The following is a 21,723-nucleotide window of genomic DNA, read 5'->3' as shown; positions in this document are numbered from 1 at the left end:
TACACACATTAACAAATAATAAATTTGTTAACATCTAACAAATTATCAAGGCAATCGCGCAAATAAAGATATTTGTTAACTACGAATAAACCTTTTTCTCAGCGTAGAAAAGTTCAAATTTTGGACAAAATCGAGAGCGAAGCATGCAATACGTGAAAATTTTGTGTTCGTGAAAGCCGAAGGAGCTTTAGAAAAGATAGTACACAATAAACAAATTACAGTTATCGATGAGTTGAACTTTTCTCTTAAAAGTTTCATGCACAAATATTAGGGACGTATAAAACCCGAGCGCGTAACGCAATGCTAATATATAGTCGAGCACGCTCAATATTGCAGGTTAATGCGTCAAAAAAGCCACTTCACGTCTACTTAGTTTCTTCTTCATATCTTAAAATATGGCCGCATTTAGTTTCGGACCTTAGAATGGAAACCTTCACCACATAAATATCTGTATCTAAGGGGCCGTTATAAAATTACTTAACAGCTCAAGCGAGCGCGTGACGGGGAACTCTGTGTAAATTCTTTACAGTACCATTATTTGAAGGGTGAGGGGGGTTCTCAAGGGGGCTGATAATCATTTACGTCGCTCTAGTTTAGTAGATGTTCGCGTTTTTCTAGGTCAAGGTCAAAATGATTATTTCTGGGTTTCAGTTTCCAATTTCAAAAATGCCACTGCGAACATTTTTCCATCTCAAGGATTTGTCGAGGATTTAAAATGCCAGGAATTTATCCGGCTTTATGACCCAATATGTAACTCGATACTAACTATAAGGTGCCTTTTGATGCGGATGCTCGCTTTCATCCCATACCGCTCCACGTCGCCTTTGATCAGTTTACAGCTTTCCGTCGCGACGTGGCGCTGCATGCTGCCCAAATGCGACATGGAGCTTTCTATCGTGGTTTTGGTATTGTATTATATTCGACTTACCAACTGAATGAAGAACTACAAAAATTAAAAGAAGAGTACAAATACAAATTCTCATTTTGCTTAAGACAGAAAACTGATTTTTATTAAATGTCTTGACTTGTACTAATTAGATGTTAGTCATATTTTGATTGTATATATACCAGTCATTATCTCTTTATTGACGAAAACTATTATCTACATATAGATGTTGAAATGGACTTGAGATAATAAAGCGATAAAAGAAGCGAATTTTATTTACTATCCTTGAAAATTTTAGAGGTGGGAGTAGGCAATATCTGAACGTGACAATTTATAAGAAACGAATGACATTGAGAGCCAATGATTTAATTGAAAAATCTTAATTCTTTATTTAAGAACAAGTTTAAAATCTTCTTAGGATACCTCTCATTGTTTTATAATGACTCGTGCCTATTTATTTAGTATATTATAAAACCAGTAAAGACCTTTGTTAAAAATAATAAAAAGCATGTTGAAATACTTAAGCATTTTTTATAAGCAAATTATTAAACAAAAAAGCTACCTCAAAATTAGAAACGTTTCCAGGCATTTTTTTCAAAATATAACCTGAAACAATGGTTAGTTAGCAATTTTTAAAATACACATTGGTTGTGAATGTTATAAAAAAATACGTGTTTCAGTCATGTATTTCTCTCTGTATGTAAATTCCGTTCTTTTAACAGTGTTCATTGAAAATTTGTCAACAATAAATAATATGTACAATTTTTCAATACCTAATAACAATTGGTATTTTTTTATTACTCTAAGAAACAATTACAGATTTTTGTCAGTTTTAAACCAACAGAGTTTCTTCTTTCAGCGTTATACATTTTAATTTACTCTGTAAAATGTTTCCCTTATGGTACCACATCAACAAACACAAATTGCTCAATCTTGAAAAAATTATGTAAACAAATTTATAACCCGGCTATTTTTCTGCAAACGATCGCCATTTTTTTTACGAAGGATTACGAAGTACAGATAAGCAGATAATTATTTAAATGCATTGAATTATTTACTCTCTGACGAATTTATATTTTAGTTATCAAAAGTCATATTATTTGGAAACTGAAATATAATAGGTATAATAGACTTAGTAGAACATTTATTATAATAAATATTTATTTTTATTTTCTTTATCTACGTCATGGGTATTTAGATGATGTAAATAGTAATTACCTGACGTCCAAGTAACTGAACCATTATTCTAAACGCCTGACACATTTTAGGCAATTAGAAGAAAAAACCAAGATTATTAAAACAGACATTAAATGGCTATCTTAAATTTTATTTTAATCTAAATAATTAAATATATTTTCACAGTTGAATGATCAACAAAATAGAAACATTTTCAGTTTAAAAAAAATTTTTAATCAGAAAAAGAAGGAATCTTTAATACAGACGATTAGGTTTGTAATAAAAAGTCGTGTTTTGAACAAAATTCATAAATTTCAAACCAAGAAGTTCAATGTTCAACTAAGAAGATGACTTTTCCACGACAAGGAAGAATTTTCTACACATTACATACATTTTTAATTAAACAGTTTGAACAATCGATGTAATGCTAGTTTCCTAGTTATAGGTTTATAACCAAAGAGTTGAATTTCTAAGAAAAAAGGATGAATTTCCAAAATGCAGTTGAATTTTCGGGCCGCGAATATTAATCATGAACATTGCATAACAAAATTAAGTTTTGAGAATTTGTACTAAAAAATATAATAGTTGATACTCGAAATTTCCACGAAAGAGATTAATTTTTTACTAAAAATTTGATTTAAAACCAAAAAAGTTAAATTTTTAATCAAATATGTCATTTTTAACCAACCAGTTAGATTTTCTACTAAATAATTAAACTTTCGAGTCGAAAGTACTAATTTTCTGCAAAAAAGTTGATATATTAACACAAAGGTTCACTTGTGTCTGAAAAAGATTAACTTTCATTCAGACAGCATTGCTAACCAAGAAAGGTTGAATTTCAACAGAAAAGGATAATTTCTTATTGAAACAAAAAATTGCGATTAAATGCTTGAATTCTCAACCCAACAAGAATATTTCTTAATAAAATAGTTAAATTTTCGACAAAGTAATTTAATTTTGAACCGAATAATAAAATTTGCTACCAAACAGGATAAATATTTAATAGAGTCCAAGGCCTGTAATCCTTATAATCAAAAAATCATAACAAATTATTTATAACAATTAAATAATGAATGGAGAATAATTAATGACACATGTTACAAGAAATTATTTACACAAAAACTCTCGTTTTCAGAGTCACCTCGTTCTCGACCTTCCTAGAACTGCTGGCTCACGCAGTTTCTCAGGGGATTAGAGCGCGAGTGGTTGCGACATTATATGTATATATAGATATATACTCTAATTGGAAACTAGTCAGGCACCTCTCACTGTTAACGCTAAAAATTTATTGCAATAATTAATACTCTTAGTTTCTTCTAAATGCTTAAAACGTATTACGCTTTTTGAAGATTCGTTGAGTATTATTCTGAATGCTTATATAAATTAGACACTTGAACGCAAGAATCTGTGACTATTGGTTTTAAAAATAGCACGAGATAAGTTTAAAAAAAATTCTAGATTTTCTAAAATTTTGTACCTCGACTTCAACTTTCAGCATCACCTCGGAAGATTGTTGCAAAAATCGGAAAATTATACGACATGGAGCCTGCAATTTTATCTTTAATTTAAGCCGAAGAAACTTAAAAAATCTTCATCCGTTCCCGAGATACGATTCAAAATGTTCAATCGTATTCGAGTTGAGTTTTGGTCGACTATCACGGTTCTCGGCCGGTCTACTGCTCCTCTCCTTCGTTGAGGCAGGACCGAATAGGCTACGCATAGAGGTGGCGCTTGATTCGGGCTCTCTTATACTTTTGATTCTGCTCATCAGTAATTTTTATTTCAAATTATTGTACATTTTAAATTTATTTATTGTTTTTTAAATGATTTACAATTATTTCAATTCAGAATTATCCCCATATTAAAGAATAAAAAAATGATAAACAGTTTTTTTTTATTTGTTATAATTCTTATCAATTGGAATATTGATAAAAATGTAGATATATTGTTATAAGAGTAAACTATTTTTCAAACGAATGTGCATCTAAATTCTAAATAAATTATTTATATGAAAAACACTCACAAATATTAAAAGTGAACAATAATGGAATTATTATTATATATTATTATAACTCCAATTTCTATTAAATGCTTTGCAATTTTTCCTTTATGGTTGACTATATATAAACTCGTTTTCTTGCACTTATCGATCGTAAATTTTCACGGTTATTTAATAATCCAACTTTCATCAATCAACTTTCATCAAGCGCCACCTCTGTGGGTCCTACCTCAACAAAGGAGACGAGCAGCAGACCGGCTGAGAACCGTGATCGTCGACTTAAACTCAACTCGGATACGATTGAACATTTTTAATCGTATCTCGGGAACCGATTAAGATTTTTTAAGTTTCCTTGGCTTAAATTAAAGATAAAATTGCAGGCTCTATGTCTTATAATTTTCAGATTTTTGCAACAATTTTCCTAGGTCATACTAAAAGTTGAAGTCGAGGTACAAAATTTTAGAAAATCTAGAATTTTTTTAAAACTTATCACATTCTGTATTCTCTTCAACAGATAAAAAAAAGTTAAAAACTACTAGACGTGGAATTTCATAGGCTTTCCAACTGTTTTTTTTTAATTCCCTGTGTTTTTTTTCGCTGAGTTATCGTGGTTCAAAGCCAGCAGTGATTTTTAATAGTGCTTGCGTCAATCGATCTCATAATTTCCAACGGTAGTGTACATAGAATTATATTTGCAAATACGTTTTTCGCTAAATACTTACAAACACTAGTTAACTATTTTGTTTAAAAATTCTGTATTTACATGCCACTCTCGGTTCAGAAACAGTGTTAAGGGTTATCTGCAAATAGCCTCGTTCATAAATCGGGAAGCTTAAAACGTAAACAGTCAGGACCAATATACTCGACTGATTACCCGTGCACTGCGATCGTGCCGAGGCGAGATTTGCAACCATCTTTCGCCCTGCACGCTGAGAAACTGCGTGCGCCAGCAGTTCTAGGAATTCCCAAACCGCGAGTTCCTAGAACGAAAGTCAGATATACTAACTATACTATTAATTAGATGCGCAAAAGCAGATGATGGAATCTGTGAGCCAAATTTTAGTATATACACAAGAGTATAAGCCTTTCTTACAGAAAATTATTATTTTTCAAATAATAGAAGATTATAAGGGAAAAAATAATAAAAAGTAATTGCACGATTGCGCAAGTAAGAGGTCTAAACGGGACATTCATTGTGACGAAAATAGAAAAATAGAATTTCCGCGGTATTAGAAAATTGTCATACTAGCTTTCTCAGATTATATGGAAGAGAGTTCAAGGTAGTTAACTGATAAGACATGTACCGGCTCATTTTTAAAGAGGATTTTAGTTCCCTGTTTTAAATAGAAAAAATGTCTGAAATATATTTTCCTCAAGCACCTCCATCTACTTCCAGTATGGGACCCGACAACTTTTTACAAGTCATATTATCTAAAAATGAGTAATATATAATTAAATGTATCCACATTAGCAAGAGAAAGCAATCAGTGACTTTCCAAATTCGAAGCTATAGCTAAGAAATACGAAGTAAAGGGAGAGGTGATCACAGCTAAGGAAGATTACGACATTCTAGCATCAGATAGAGATTAATTAAATAGAAAGGAGAAAGTATCAGAGTGAGTTACTCAAACACAACCTTCAAGGGCAACAAATAGGGCTAAAACAGAAGCTGCACTTGTATTACTTCATGAAATATTTCAGCTTAAAACTCAAACCAAATATATGCAAATGAAGATACCTCTGAAGGACATGACAACTATCAAGTTTCTAAACAGACAAGATGATATCGGAATGAAAGATTACATCAAATCTTTCAAAAAGGATTTTAATTTAAAGTTCAAACAGGCGTTTAACGATCTTAAAATATGCGGTACATACAGAACAATTTAAGTTTTAAAGAAAGAAGAATTTCCATACGTATTGAAGAAAAAGATTGTATAAAGAGATTCATATTAAATGTAAGAAGAGAAATCGGGTTAAAAATAAAAATGAAGTCCTAATAATCTACAAGAAGATCAACATATGGCAATAGAATTCAAGATAATATACAAAGAAGCTACACCGAAACAGGAACGAAAAATCACGTGACCCATAATGCTAATACTAGTTGACCCAGAAGAATCGATGACCGACGCGAGTCATCAGAAGCAGCCTAAATACCATATGCAAAGAAAAAACATCTCTTTCATATAGTAGATGCCAATTTTCGATAAACTGAAGCTGGAATCATCGGTGACTCTATCGCCAGAAAGGTGTCTAAAATCTACTGAATAGAAGCAGCAGAAAAATAATAAAATTTTTCGACAGAAGAAAGCGATTTGATTCTTGATGGAAGCTACAACATAAATAAGCGTTAAATCAGTTTTCTAATAAATAAGTATTGCAAACCCTATTAAGTCACCAGAAAAAATAAAAATTAACAGATTACTTAAAATGCAGTCTCGCGAAGAGATTCAGCAAAATGAATGAAACGATGTGAAAAAGATACTATGAAAAACACAGCTCTAGGGACGACAGTCTTAGCAGCAATTTTAAATAGAGAATAAAGAAAAAACTGAAAAAGAAAATTGATGAAATTATAGTAAGAAAGCATCCAAACTATAAATCAGACAATAAAGTAAAGATTAAAAATATCACTGAAATTCATGAACTATATCCTAGTTGAAAATTTCCAAACAAAATACAGTAAGACTCGTCGGATCGAGAGGAACTGGGTCTCCTCTTTCGATGAGGCAGGTCACAAAAACAAATCTAGCTAAACCTTCTGGTACTGACGTAACTTAAAATGTACAAGGCCCTAACATTTCAGCGGCCGTTATAAGCCGGTTAATTTTCATGCATATAGCACTGACTTCTGTCGCGTGGAGTCTTATGCGTTTTTACGCGCGTGCGCCTACCTATCACGGTCAGTGGAGAAGTTTACGAGTTGGAACTACATCCCTCCGAAGATTTCGATGCGACGAGTCTTAATGTAGTTGACCTGACATACAACACTAATATTTGAATCAGATCCAAAACTTCACACAGCTACTGAGGTGCAGTAGGTTAAAGATACCCTCGACACTTTTCTTTGCGTAGCGAAAGGTTGTGAGATGAAAGTAACCGAGGACATCTGGTCATAGAATACAATAAGGCTGTAGACAGGCGCGGCGTGTATGTAGCGAAAGTCATGCCCGGGCTTGCACAAGTGGTGATACTTTCGGCACGAGATTAAATGATTTAGTTATACGCAATCCTTTTTGGAAAGGAGCGGAGCAAATCATTAGAGCTCCAGAAAGAAGATATAAGGTATCGATTTTCGTTAGTCCCACAGACGCTGACACCGATTGGTGGAAGAGGTCCACCCAGACGAATTCGACGCGCTCATTGGCTCAACTGGAACCGGGCTACGAAGCGAACTGGCTTAATTTGCGTTGTTCGACGTCACTCCTTCTGAATGCGTGACGAAACTCACGCAAAATTGTGTGCTTCAAAAAACGAGTAAAAAAAAGTTTTCAGTACAGCGAGGTATACAAAGGTTTTGTTTTCTGGCGGAGAGTTTGGATGGTCTGTTATAAGTATTGCAACTTGTGATAACGCCAAAACGCTCAGCCAGCTCTCCAAGTTCCGCGTGGTTTTTGGAGTAAAAATATCTGTGTTTTAAATAGTATCGTATGGTTAGGATTTTGTTTTTTGACAGGTGAGAAACGGGAAGTTCATCTTCGCGCTTCTTATACCTCATGAATTCCTCTTGTGCCTTTAAATATTGCGGTTCAAAGGAGGTTCGCGAGTGATAGATTGCATATCTTTTTTTCGGTACAATCAGTGGAAACTAATGTTCGCGTTACGCGTCCTGGTCGGTGCTGTTATTGTGCAATTAGGTTTTCGGGCAACCGATCACGATTCAAATTAAAAATGGTAAGATTTGGGGTTATTTTTAATTTTACTTCAAATAGATTCTTTCCTTTGAAATATCGGTATTTGATTTCGAAAGTCTGATGTTTAAGTTTTAACAGATTTTTCTTTCTATGGCATCCAGAATTATTATAAAACCCGACAAGTAAAAACTGGTTAAATTTTAACGGAATTCTAGAACTTTGTTATTTAGTTTTAGAAAATTATAAACCCAAAAGTCAGTAGCTACAATACAGATTATCACACAGTTATATTGCAAATTCGTGGAACATTAACAGGACTACCTTATACAATTGATAAGATAATTCCTAAATAGTATATTTTGAGACAGTCGAATTAGATAATGGGTCATTACAATTAATAATGACGATTTTTCCATTAAAAAATATGATAATATAATTCTTGAATACATAGCGTAGTTATGATACTTTCTATTGCGTATTAACATTGTAGTAGCCGCTTATATTTTTATAAACTTCAAAAGAGAATCGTTGAATAAGTCAGTGTGCTTATATTTTTTTTAACAGGAGATTAAATTGAGTAGGTAATGAGAAGGCAGGATAATTCATTTCTCAGTGCTTGGGATCGAAAGGTAAAACAATGGTTTCCCTTCTTGGATAGTCTCTCTTGTTTCGTTACCAAGTGCATTCAATGGCAGCGACGAGAGGATGTATGGACATTTGATAAGATTATGCACTACCTTGAATAAAAATAATGAAGATGCAAATAGCCTTCTGCTCTTTCGCTTACACACATCAAAATCTTGATTCCAGCTGCTCGTAGTCTTAACCCGGTGATAGATAGTTACCACTCCGCTTGTATTCTAAGAATTTAAGGAATCTCTTTTGACATTCTTCGCTCGCAGTCAGATAACAAGCTTTGATCGTAACAATGCACTGAATAAAATTTGGAACGGTATGGTAGACTTCAAGTTCTGGCTTGTAGGTTAGATAAAACCAAGGATTTCATTCGCGCTAGATATCAAATTATTTATGAAGGTCATAAAAGTAAGTTAGTATCAGTTCTTCTTGTGAATTTTATTATTTTAAATTTTGCTGTATTAAGATCAAATGAGTTATAAATGCACCAGAGTTGAGAAGGTTTAAGGTTTTTTAAAATTTTTACAGTCTTGCGTAGTGGATATAGGAAAGAAAATCTTGGTAACACTTGGTAACATCTGCTTATAGAAGGTAGGAGATCGTTGTATCAAACATCATCCCTACATCGTTAAAATAGATGGAAAATAGTGAAGGATCTAACCTGGAACATTGCGGAACGCCAGATAACGAGCAAAATGGTGCTGAGTTATAACATGCATAATGAACGAAATTCTTCCCATTTGAAATGTCAGATTGCATGAATTGAATGCTACTATCAGGTATATCCAGTTTCTGTAATTTAGAAAATAATATCCTATGATCAACAAGTTTGCATGCCTTAGAAAGATCAGCATATATTACTGCTGAAAGGACTCCATGGCTGCGGATTCTAATAGAATATTTACCAATTCTTATCCATAAGTAACGCTTCAGAGATTTGAGAGAAAGGAGGTATTTTTTACAGACGATCAGTCATCGTAGGAAGTTCAAACTCCTTCCCTACTGACGGAGATAGAACCTCATCTGCATTAAATATATCTAAATTCTTTTTCCAGGAGGCTTTGTCATTTATTTATCATATACAGGCCAGTTCAACTTTATTAGAAAGGCTTTGTGTAATAACATTGAAGTTATTCCTTATAGCGTTAACATTAATCATTTCGTTTTCCAGAGACCATACACGAGTGTCTATATCCGACAACTTTTCATGCAACGAATCAAATCGACTATTAAATACGGCAGTAGAGGATTGGACAGTTTCTTTTGCATTTTGTACCTCATTTAAGACTTCGTCTTTTAGCGTCTGTAGAATTTTGGCCCTAGCATCAGTACTTATGCCACGTCCAGAGCTAGGGGAACTGGGTCTGCTATGCTGGCAATTATTTTAAGGGAACATTTTTCACAAATACCACCAGACAGTGATTTAGGCGATTTAGAAAAACCTGGTTGCTAAAAATCACCACATAAAGCATAATCACAAAAATAATTGTTTAATTCCTGTAAACAAAAGTATCGCATGCGGGTTGCACCTAAGGAAATTTTTTGACTTAACTTCAACGTTATTGTTTTGTTACTTTCAGGGTCAAATGTCAATAAACACATCGAGAATGTAATACTCGCGGTGAGGCCCAGTATACATAACAAGCTATCAGTTGGTGATTCCAGAGCGCACTTTTTACCACGCAGATATCAATAAGTTCAATACTTCATCACCTGATCCACTTTCAAAGCCAGAAGACAAATTGCAAATCTCACCTGTTTAGAGATTTCAGAGCAACAGCAAAACTAAAGTATTTCAGTTGTACTATCAGTTCTTTAATTTCACATTTTCATGTTTTCTTCGCTTTAAAGATTCATCATTAAATGGCAAAGAACATGAATCACTGACTCGCCAATAACGTAATCGTTTGCCAGGACGCTCAACTAATCGAGTCACGCACAAATTTCGCTGTTTTTTTACAATAATAGGCATGATCCATACACCACATTCAATAGCAATAAACAGCACTATCCTAGATCTTTCACGAGACAACAATTCACAGATCATAAAAACTACAGAAAAACACTGACTGTGCAAAAAACCAGCATATTGGTTGAATCATAAAATGGGTTATCTCAGGGAGGAATGTCTGAAATTAAGACGCAAAGCTCAAAAAATGAAAAGTTGGAAGAACTTTTCCGAAAAAAACCGAGATGCAAGGCAAAAAAATATCTGAACATAGCGATAAAGAAGAGCAAATCAAACTGATAGAAGTTCTCGGGTAAGGAAATGGATCTAATGAATATGGAAGAGACTGTTATAAACAGAACAGGAAGATCGAGGCCGGTAGAGTAAAAAGATCCGCAAGAATCGATGGTACTAAAAGGGTTTTGTCTCTGAGCAAGAAAAAGAAGAATGCACACTTAGTTTTAGCAAGGCAATTAAAGGCGCCTGGACTGGATGGCATACCCAATGAATTCATTGAGTTCATTTGATAGGAATAGCCATATCTCCTCTTGAACATGTATAGCGCATGGTTAGGGACCAGAGTTCTCAGTGCAAGGTGTAAATTCGAGCGAATGAAGCTGCTTGATGAGGGACAGGGATCACATGTAACCCCGTCTTTTCATCGTCCACTTTGCATACTTGATACGACTTTTGTGAGATGAGATCTACGGTGGGAGCCATAAAATAGGGGCTGGAAGCAACAAAAAAGGCATGGGGTAGAATACTATAAGACCAAGAGAGTATGCGTAATGGAAACAATCTATGTCAAAAACGCACTCAATTCTGTAAGGTGGATGGATATTTTGAAAGACTTGAATGAACAATTTGAGGATCTGCAATACTTGGTGAGACTCATTAGCGACTACCTGAGTAAGAAAGAGTTGATATTCGATACAGGAGAAGGTCTCAAAAGCAAGGAGGTCCCCGCGGGTATGTCACAAGAATCGGCCACCGACCAGTTCTTTGGAATGTGGCTTATGACGTCCTAATTATTGCTGAAATAATAATTGCGAGAATTCACCTGATTTGGCTCCCTGCGACTGTTTCCTATTGGATCGACTCAAGAAACCGCTCCGCGGAACGCTTTACAATTGTTTCGAAGATTGGATCAAGCGCTGGCATAAGTGCATTGCAGTCGATGGGGAGTACCTTGAAGAGGACAATATCGATTATGATGAATAAACTTGTATTTTTGATTTTAAAAATAAAGTCCCAAAACTTTTTGATCAAGGTGGTACTAGATCGAACGTTTACCAGGTTTTAAGACAAACTGGTGACTGGCTGTCTGACTATGGCATTAAACTATGACCTTAAACTTTCAAGGCGCATGCACAAAATAGTTGGACCCAGCAGAAGCAAGCGAAGAGCCCGTATGCGTGTTCTGCACTCCAGTATGTTGTTTACCAACTTGAGATATAGGCACCTCAAACCATTTCTGATGCTTCACGATTGAAGAGGATTGGAGACATCACGCGGTGAAAGAATGACTCTATAAAAAATTGTGGGAACGATGCTACAAAATCATAAAAAATGCGGTGCGGTGGTCACTTTTGTTGAAAGAATCCTGTGTACAAATAAGAAAGAAAGGAAAAAGGGTAATAGGCACCAGAAAGTGAATCCTCTCCTTGCATCAGCAGGCAAATAAACAGATAGTTAACCAATGCCAACCAGGATGTCGAAGGTCGACGACCCTTATTAGTGGCATTGGTGCCTATAAGCTGTAAACCTGCAGGAATACAAAATCGGTCCCAAGGTTGTAGTTTAGTACGCGAAAATAAAGGTTGTAGTCGGCAGGGATCGCACATAATATGGCCTAATGTCTACCGAGGTAAACCCTAGAAAGGATTCGAGTAGAGTGTGTATTAAAGAAAGCAAAAGGAAATATCTATATCAGAGAGATCAACAAGATTTATCTTCACCACGCACAATAAAGATTAATTATACGTATAAATTTAACAACAATGGAACAGAAGTTTGGAGGTAATAGACCAGAACAAGCGTGCGGAACTTCATGTACGCCAAAGAAAAACTAAACCTAGTTAAGGGCAGTTAGAACCAACTAAACTCTCAAATTGTAATCAGACACAAGTAGTTAGGAACACACGGATGCAAAAAAGATTAGCAAATTTCATCGGGAAAATCTCAAAAGCTTTATTTGAAACACTCTCTGAATGTGACTTGAACCAAATAAATTTTTAATTTTGATAAATTAATATGTATGCTGAGAACAAAACTTTATCATTGGTATTATCCAATCATTGGAATTATCCAATCATTGGAAGATTCTCAAATCAATATTGGATTCTATGTGAACAGAATATTTATCGACTAAAAAGGCAGTTTGAAAGAAACTCGGAATAGACCAAAAATTAGAATAAACAATAACACGATTGATGCTATTGATGACAATCTATTGTGAAAATATATTAATTATTAGAATAAAGAAATCATTTCCACACAAGGAATTTGTCTTTATTATCTATGCAGAAAGTAATTATACAAACATAAAATAACAATCATTAAAAAATTTAGAAGGCGTTACAACCGCCTATGTTAAAGTTATTTAAAGTTATTTATGTAACTTTAAAGTTTAACGGTTTTTCAGAAAAATTATCGTTTCGAAACCTTGCATTCAAGGCATCGCGATATCAAGCAAATTATTCTTAAAATGTATATAAATTTAAAAAATCAAGTGCAAATCATATTCTCTAAATCTGAACCAAGGACACAAATAAATATTACATGATTTCTGAGTAATCATACAAAATATTTAACCCTAGCATGGCCATTTTTGTAAAGATAAAAATACGAGATTTATCGTACATGGTAATTTCTTGTCAACATCATTCTTTGAAAAAATAAATATTTGAAATTTATGAATGATTGTAAAAATATATTTTTTTTGTTTCGACATGTAGAAGACAAAAAATGTATTTGATCGGAAATTTTTGTAAAGCTAAAAATATGAGATTTATCATATACGGCAATTTGTTATCATAATGGTTCTTTGAAAAAATTAATATTTGACCTTCATAATTTGGGGTTAAAATAATCCATTTTTATGAATTTCAAACTATTAAGGACAATATTTTTTATTAGCATTAAAAATTTACAAATAGCTGAAGTCATTCAGGGAAAAAATGTCTCCTCCCCCTCAATAAATATTTATCTAAATTGCAAAAATGTTTTTCCATAAAATGCCATCCAATAGGACTACACTTTTTGAAGCTTTAGTCGGATCAGAGAAATTTCGAAATAATGCCCATCATATACTCCTTTTGGAATTTTTTAAATCTGATGATTATCTTTTAATTATAATGATATGGTTAAGATTTATTTGCTGTTTATTTATGACCAAGAAAAAATATCTGTACAAATTATCTAATTTTGTTATAGCATAACTGATTCAAATTCAAGAAAAATAATATTTACATTTTCGAAATATAAAATGAAGTATCCTTTGGGATCTTACATTACATCTGATAACCGACAAATCTCGTATTTTTAACTTCGCACAAATTTCCATTTCAAGAATAAATATTTTTCAGAATTACTTTCAGAATTATTTTTTGAGTTTCAATGATAAGATGCTGAACACTTTTTTCTTTCTTTATCTTGTTATTAAAAAAAATAAGTATATACATTTCGCTGTTCAAAATAATTTGAAATAATAAAAAGTTATGTAAAACGTATTTTTATTTCTTAAAATAAAAAACTTTTACTCTCATTGGAGCGTTTACATATTACCTAACATTAGAAATTCTGTTATGTGAAGTTCGGGCATATTTTTTTCCCAATGACGTCATACTTTTATCTGCATGTATTCATAAAAGAAAGCAGAGAGCGAGAAAAAAGTTAACATCACATCTGCCCAGAAGCAAATGATTTTCGTCCATTACAAATTACAATGTCTTCATATTTTTTTTCAATTTCTTGTTCAATTATGCCTTCTATAAGGAAGGCATTCTTCAAGTTTGGGCGGATTAAACACTTTTGTGGCTGAGTGAACTGTTTTTTCTCAAAATAGAATTATCGAATTTTTATCTTAAACGATGCAAGATTTCACGAAAGGCGAACTTTTTTAAATGAGTGAAATTTGTTTTCAGCATTTTACTTCAAATCGAATTTGGTTTATTAATGAGGCGCCTTGCCAAACTACACCTATAACAAATCCAAATTTGACTTTCTGCAAAACTTCAGATTTTTACTTAATGTGTAACTTAATTGTTGCAAAATCAAGTTTGGAAACGCTAATAACTGGAGGCAGCAGGGCTCATTCATTTCACTATTTATAGTTCAAAACTTTGTACCACTGTACAATCTTCTTAAGAAACGTAGGAAAGCTGAAGATTTTAAATCTTCTACCAATTATAAATGATACTGCCTTTATTGATAACCATAAAAAACAGCTACATATAGGTTGATTTTATTCCTATTTCGATGCATCTTTTCTTTTATAAAGAAAGGTTCCCTAAACTGCGTTTCCCTAAGCTTGAAAAATTATGTCACAGAGAGTCGTACCTTCGGCAAGTTACCAATTACACAGGATACTTATTTTGGTGTAACTAAGAAACATCACACACATGCAAGCAGTATTTTTCTAACTGCAACGCTACTATCGATAAGCTAATATTGTTTTCAATCGCGTATAATATAGCGGTAATTACAGCGTAAATCGCTTTTGCGTGATATTCCTTGATCACGAGACCTATATCTAATTTGTAGAGAGCAGATTATAGCAACTATGAAGTTAGCTGACCAGAGCCTGAAACTACTGCCGAGGGTCAGGGGAAACCAACCCGGGCCGGGCAGCCACCGACGGGGGATGCCAGCCAGGGCCCGGCAACTCGGCAGCCCCTCCCCCACTCCCACTATGACCCGTTCATTGTTTTGAGATTTAAGGCTGTTCCAATAACAAAAATCGTAAAGACATGAATAAATTAAGACTGCCCGCATGAACGACAATCAAGTATCTCCCTTGCGTATTTCTCATCAAATCTCACATCGAGATTTTTTATTTTACCGTCGACAAGCAGGAATCCCCCTGTCAATATAGGATACAGTTTCTTTTTTTTTACCCAGCTGCTATTTTTCATTTTTTGACAGCCTTTCAATCTCCTCGTTTAATTCTTGCCGCTGGACCAAAGAGATTACTTTTTTATAGGCCCTGCCCAGTCAATTGTTAAAAAAGTCGATGAAATTCTTTTTAAAAAATAAGTAAATTGATATATTTAATCTCGCAACATCGTTACAGAACTAAATGTCGACCATAAAACAGTTTTAATCCATTTACATACGACTGGATAACAAAAGAAGCTGGATACTTGGATTCCACATGAATTAAAAGTGAAAAATTTATATCCCGAGTTTCCGTTTTTTAATTACCGCTGAAACGAAACTAAATCGAGCTATTTTTGAAACAAATTATTACGAGCAATAAGAAGTGAATCAGGTACGACAATAATGTATAAAAAAATCGTTGTTGAAGCACGGAGAAGCTTTACAAGCGGTTGCAAAGCCCGTATTGACGCCAAGGAAGGTTATGCTGAGTGTTTGGTGTGATTAGAAAGGAATTGTTCTTCATAAGCTACTCGAACCTGGCCAAACCAATAATAAGACTCTCTACTGTCAACAACTGATTTTATTGAAGCAAGCAATGGAAAAATGGCCTAAATTAACCAATGGAAAAGGCGTTCTCCTCAATCATGACAACGTTAGACCACACACATCTTGGCTAGGAAGTTTTTATGCATCCACGGTATAACACGAAGTTTGCCCCGTCCAAGTACCATTTGTTTTCGGTCTCTGCAAAACTCTCTTAATGGTGTAAAGTTGGCTTCAAAATAGGCTTGGGAAAGTCACTGGGTTCAGTTTTTCGTACAGAAACCTCAGAAGTTCTACAGTGACGGAATCATGGTTTTACCAGAAAAATGGCAAAAGGTCATCGATCAAAACAGCACATACATTATTGATAAGTGTTCGAAATTGATTTGAATAAATTCGCTTTGGAAAACATGAAAAAACTGAAATTAGTTTTTCCCCAACCAATATTAATCGAAGAAAGTAACCTATGAATCTCAGCAAATTCTTTAACAACGAATATTAATTTCAGGGTTCTGATCACTCCTTCCTTTGGCTACGAGGATTATTATTAGATTTTCTTTATTGTTCTTCACTGTCAGTTTTGTTACTTTATCGGATATTTTCACTCTGCGTCTGAAGTCAGGTTTTTTTTATACATCTCGTTATTTAGGAACTTTTTTAGGAAGTCGACACATGTAAATTAAGTCTGCTGGATTCTCTTTTATAGAAACTTGAAACTAGTCTTCGTCGTTTGTTAACTTATGGTTTGCCGCCACTCTATTTTCCTCGAACATTTATCAATGATGAGCAAACAAACTTTTGTACAGTTTGGATAACAGGATTACGCCGCATGACTTTCTCTTTGGCAATAACAAATCTTTAAATGGAGCTACATTGGACTTTGCGAAAAAAGCTAAACCAAAACGTTCCTTCTGCTGTCACACTTAGACATATATAATCTCCATACACTTTCGTGCTAGCATAAAAAATCCATGAAATTGTATGTTTGTAATTTTTTAGCACTTTCTAGACTCTCTATATCCCAATCTTTGAGCAATGTTCGCTGTGACTGATGGCAGATCTATGATATCTCCAATTCATTTGGGGCTTTCTTGTAACTTTATCTTTGTTAGTATAACTACAGGTGATAAAGTACCGATAGGATCGTATAGTTAAGATAATCAAGGAACCTTACTCGAGTACCGGCACACTGATAATGCTAAAATATTTTTTCCCGAGTCCAATTTTAATTTCTCCTATTTATTCGTATCCACTGAGTCTTCCACTATTCGTTGATGATTTGGAACCTATTTCTGTAGCTTGAAACCTCCCTTTCTTTCTGTTTGCAGGATCTTGGCTGGAAAATTTCTCGCTTCCTTCATACTATCAGCGCCGGTGAGAGGGTTGTTTATATAGCACTTGTTCATTAAGGCTTCTGCTGCGAGCGAAAAAGATGAACTACCATCTAGAATTAGTTGTTTGAAACATCTTGTAGCAAGAGAAGGTGCTGCAAAGACACCGTATATCACAGGGTTTAGTTGACACTTTTAATTTCATCACTGAACCCGATTCCCTGACGACTGGCATACCTTTTTATACCTTCTCTCTTTAACTGCGTCTCCAATTTGTGCGACCATTCGCAATTCCTCTAAGTATTTCTCTTCAATATCCTCACTATTTCCACACTGAGCAAAGCCTGTAGGTACTATGATATATCAAACAGCCAATAGCAGCTGCTAGAGATGGAGGAAAAGCAGCATCTTGTAGGCGATATTCTAGAAACAAAATTTTGTACACTGTGGTCACAATTGAAAGAATTTTTATCAACGGATCCTAACACATCAGGTCTTTTTTTAAAAGTCATCAGTATAACTTCTATTGGAACTAAAAACATGATATAATGAAAAAAATTTAATACTGTTGTAATACTCTCCTGGCGTTACCTGGGGAAAACAATTATCTAACGAAAGAACTTTGATTTTTTGATTTATGATGATGCAGCACCGAGTTATGAGGGGCACCGCAATTCTACATTTTCAAGAGACGCTTTAGAATAATTGATCTCATTGCCATATTATTAATATTTCTACATGAAAATTTTACAAAATATTCTTCGAATGATATACTTTAATGTACCATTGGTTCTACTCAATATATTTCAACTGCGTCGTAAAAAAAATTCGCAAAAATGTGCCTTTTTTGCACGAATTAACATTACGCCCCACCCCCATAAAAAGTATCTATAATTGACAATTATGCAATTTTGATGTTGTTGAAGTTAAGAAAGTTTTTTAAAAAGTGAATATTTACAATATACAAACAATTTGAAGATTCTGAAATAAGTTCTATGTCACGTTATAAGTTATCAGTTATATTTTCTTCCCGTGATATAATATTGATACAAATGACGACAGTACGTTAGCAGAAATTTCTATTATCTAATGGAATTATGATTTTCGTTTTTTAAAATCTTTTTATTTTACGGCAGTTTAAGGTAATCAAGTTTTCTAAACTTATGAACTATTTTTTGCCACACTTTTCTGTCTTGGAATTTTTTCTTTGGTTTCCGTCAAGTCCATGCATTTTATCGTGCAAGCTCTTGTGTTTCTATGGCTTTTTATGTCTCTTCGAATTAGGATCTCATTAACTGATTCTAACTATTCTTTTTTTTAGATTACAAAATTTGTATGTATTTCTAAAATTGCTTATATTTAAGACATTCTTTTTAGAAACATATAAATAAAAAGATACTCAAGAAATTTAGGTGAATCTATTTTGATTCAATTAAAAGAACTCTTAAAATATTCATAAATCATAAACAAATCCTAAAAATTTAAAGAAATCATAAGTTTAGTGTCTCATTAAAAAAATTTAATTTTAGTTCGAGAAAAAATCTATTTTTTCATGAATATGTAATTTTATGTAAAATGAGCATGACAAATATTCACAGTTGAAAATGGGACTTCTAAACTACCTCACTCTTTCATTCTCTCAACCTGACCAAACCATCCCAACAAATTTTGTTTATACCTGTGAAATTGTGTCTTCTTTACATCATATTATTTGGCAAATCGCTGTGCAGCTTACCCTCCAAATAATTCTTAAAAGGAGTCTTTCAAACCATATAGTGTCCTGTCTGTATCATGCAGCATTTACCCTTGCTATTTCTCATGCTGGCTAACTCTGTATTTCTACTTCTTTTCATACTGATAAACGCTAGTATATAAAACAGTTACTAACTTCCTTCGGAGTCGATTTGCATTTTCTTTTTTTGTCGGTTTTGATTTTGTTTTTACTTTCCTGGACTAGTAGTTTTTCTTTCCACTTTTTGTCTTTGTAATCAATTTTAAGTCAGTTTTTCTCATCGTTGCTCGGGCCTATGGTTTTCCAAAATCTTTTTACAACTAGAATACCACACACTTCGGTAGCACTTCTGGTAGTGGCGCATAATTAGATTGTCTATGTGTCCTTTATATCTTTTTTGCATATTAGCCCATCTGCAGTGCTACATACTAAAATCGCAATACCGCACATTTTGGTGGCACTCCTATTAATGGCACATTTGAACATAGTATATGTGCTCTTTATATGTTTATTGTCAATTAACGTATCTGCAGTACCACACGCTAGAACCGCAGTACCACGCACTCTGATCGCCCTTCTAGTAATAGCACATAGTAACATAGTCTAAGTGCCCTATGTATCTTTACTGTATATTAGCGCATGTGTAGTACCACACAATACAACCGTAGTACCACACACTTCGGTCGCACTTCTTAACAAAAAAAAACCAATTGAAATATTGTCTTTTTGCTCGAATTTCCAGATTCGGCCATTTACTATATTTGGAAATTTACTAAATGAACTTAGGAAATTAAAATTTTCAAGTATAATTATTTGTAAATGTTTCTAAACATTATTGATGACAGAAAAAAAATTGATTTTAATTTTTTAATATTGACAAATAATTCTGTTCTTAACATTTTTCTGCCAAACGTTTTATTGTGAACTTGTGTAAACTTTTATGGACTGTAGGTAACGTTAAAAAAAATTTATATCGATGAATTTAAAAAACGTATATTTTAAAATTTTTTAATTTTGAACCTTGTGAGGATGTGTAAGGTTTTAAGATAATGTAATTTTCTTCATCCCAGGGAAAAATTAAGGATTTTTTGGTTTAAAAATAAATTTAAAGTATGTGTTTCAGAATATTTTAAATTTTTAATTGCATTGTGCGAGAGGCGAATTTTCAACATAATAATTATATTTTTAACGGAAAAGATGAATTTTTAACTAGAATAATATATTTTAAACCAGACAATATAAGTTTAAACAAAGACGTTTAAATTTTGAACTAGAAGTTTAGTTTTGAACAAAAACAGATGATTTATCAAAAAGATAAATAACAGCTTATACTAAAAGTAAAAAAATGAGTAGAAATAAAAAAAATTGTAATTTGAAAGGAAACAGTTGTGATTAAAAAAAAGGATTAAATTTCTAACAATTGAAATAAATTTTGAAACCAAAAAGACGAATTTTCGACATAATTGTTGTATTTTCAACCAAAAAAGATTTTTCAACCAAGATAAAAGTTTACTCAAATTATAATTTGATAACTTTCCTAAGTTTTTTAAAAGAAAAGTAAAAAATATTTTTGATGATTTCAGATATATACAAAACCAGAATCTAGAAAACTTTGAATAAATTGTTCTTTTTTTCTCATTTTATATTTATTTTATATCCCAATGTTTTAAAATCTTTCCAAATATTCTCTCCAAATTACATTTTTAATTTTCACTCCTTGAAACATTCTGTTGGAATGTTTCAATTTTGTTTAATGTGATCTTAAAATACGTTTTGTAAAATAAAAATCATTTAAAATTTGTCCAGACATTTTGAGAAAATTATCTTATTCTCTGTAAACGTTTCAAAATTTTTTAATATTTCTAAATGTCTTGTTTTAAAGCATAAAAAATCTACCTATTGTTTAAAAATTGTTAAAATATTTCTAAGATAAAAATTATTTGTAAGCTTTTAACAAATTTCACTAATAATTTGTAATCTTGAAAAATTAAATAAATTTTCTTTACAATTTTCTACGTTATTTTACATTTTATGAAATCACTTCAAATGTTTTGAAATATTTACAAATATGTTTAAAGATATGTTAAAAAAGCATGTAAAAATTAGAAAAATTTGGAACAAATTAACAATATTTTAAAACTTAGATAGATTCCTGAATGTTTTTAAAACATTCTTAAATTTTTTTAAACGTCAAAAAGTTTTACATGTAACTTCTTGATAATTTCAGAAAAAATTTGAATTATTTAAATAGATATTAAGAATTTTTTTAAATTTCGTAAATAATTTCAAATTTTTAAATACTGAACACAGCATTTTCTAAGGAATGGGAAGGTTAAAAATTTAATTTTGAGAGCATATTTGAAAAGATTTTCAAACATTACATTATTAAATATATATAAAATGAAGAAAAAAATTCTTCGAAGTTTTCTAGATTCTGTTTGGTTCATAATTCATAGTTTGCTGTTGAAAATTTAACGATTTTAAAGAAAATTCGTTCTGTAAAATTAAAAATCAT

General features: G+C 32.7%; 1 protein-coding gene across 8 annotated transcripts in view; it reads right to left on the bottom strand.

Annotated features, from left to right (window-relative positions):
* LOC117172443 overlaps positions 1-21,723 on the bottom strand; it is a 157,996-nt gene that overhangs the window by 6,002 nt on the left and 130,271 nt on the right. The window contains exon 1 of one of the 8 annotated variants that reach the window (XM_033360431.1): positions 3,540-3,700. The exons of 6 other annotated variants lie outside the window; for them this stretch is intronic. The gene's annotated coding sequence lies outside the window, so the exon portion shown is untranslated. Of the gene's footprint in view, positions 1-3,177; positions 3,199-3,539; positions 3,701-21,723 lie in introns of those variants that run through there. One more of the 8 variants, XM_033360447.1, reaches the window with a different exon arrangement.

The sequence above is a fragment of the Belonocnema kinseyi genome, chromosome 1, assembly GCF_010883055.1.
Source record: "Belonocnema kinseyi isolate 2016_QV_RU_SX_M_011 chromosome 1, B_treatae_v1, whole genome shotgun sequence".
Lineage (NCBI taxonomy): Eukaryota > Metazoa > Arthropoda > Insecta > Hymenoptera > Cynipidae > Belonocnema > Belonocnema kinseyi.
Note: the sequence above shows the minus strand (reverse complement) of the source record. Positions and strands in the feature narration are given on the sequence as shown.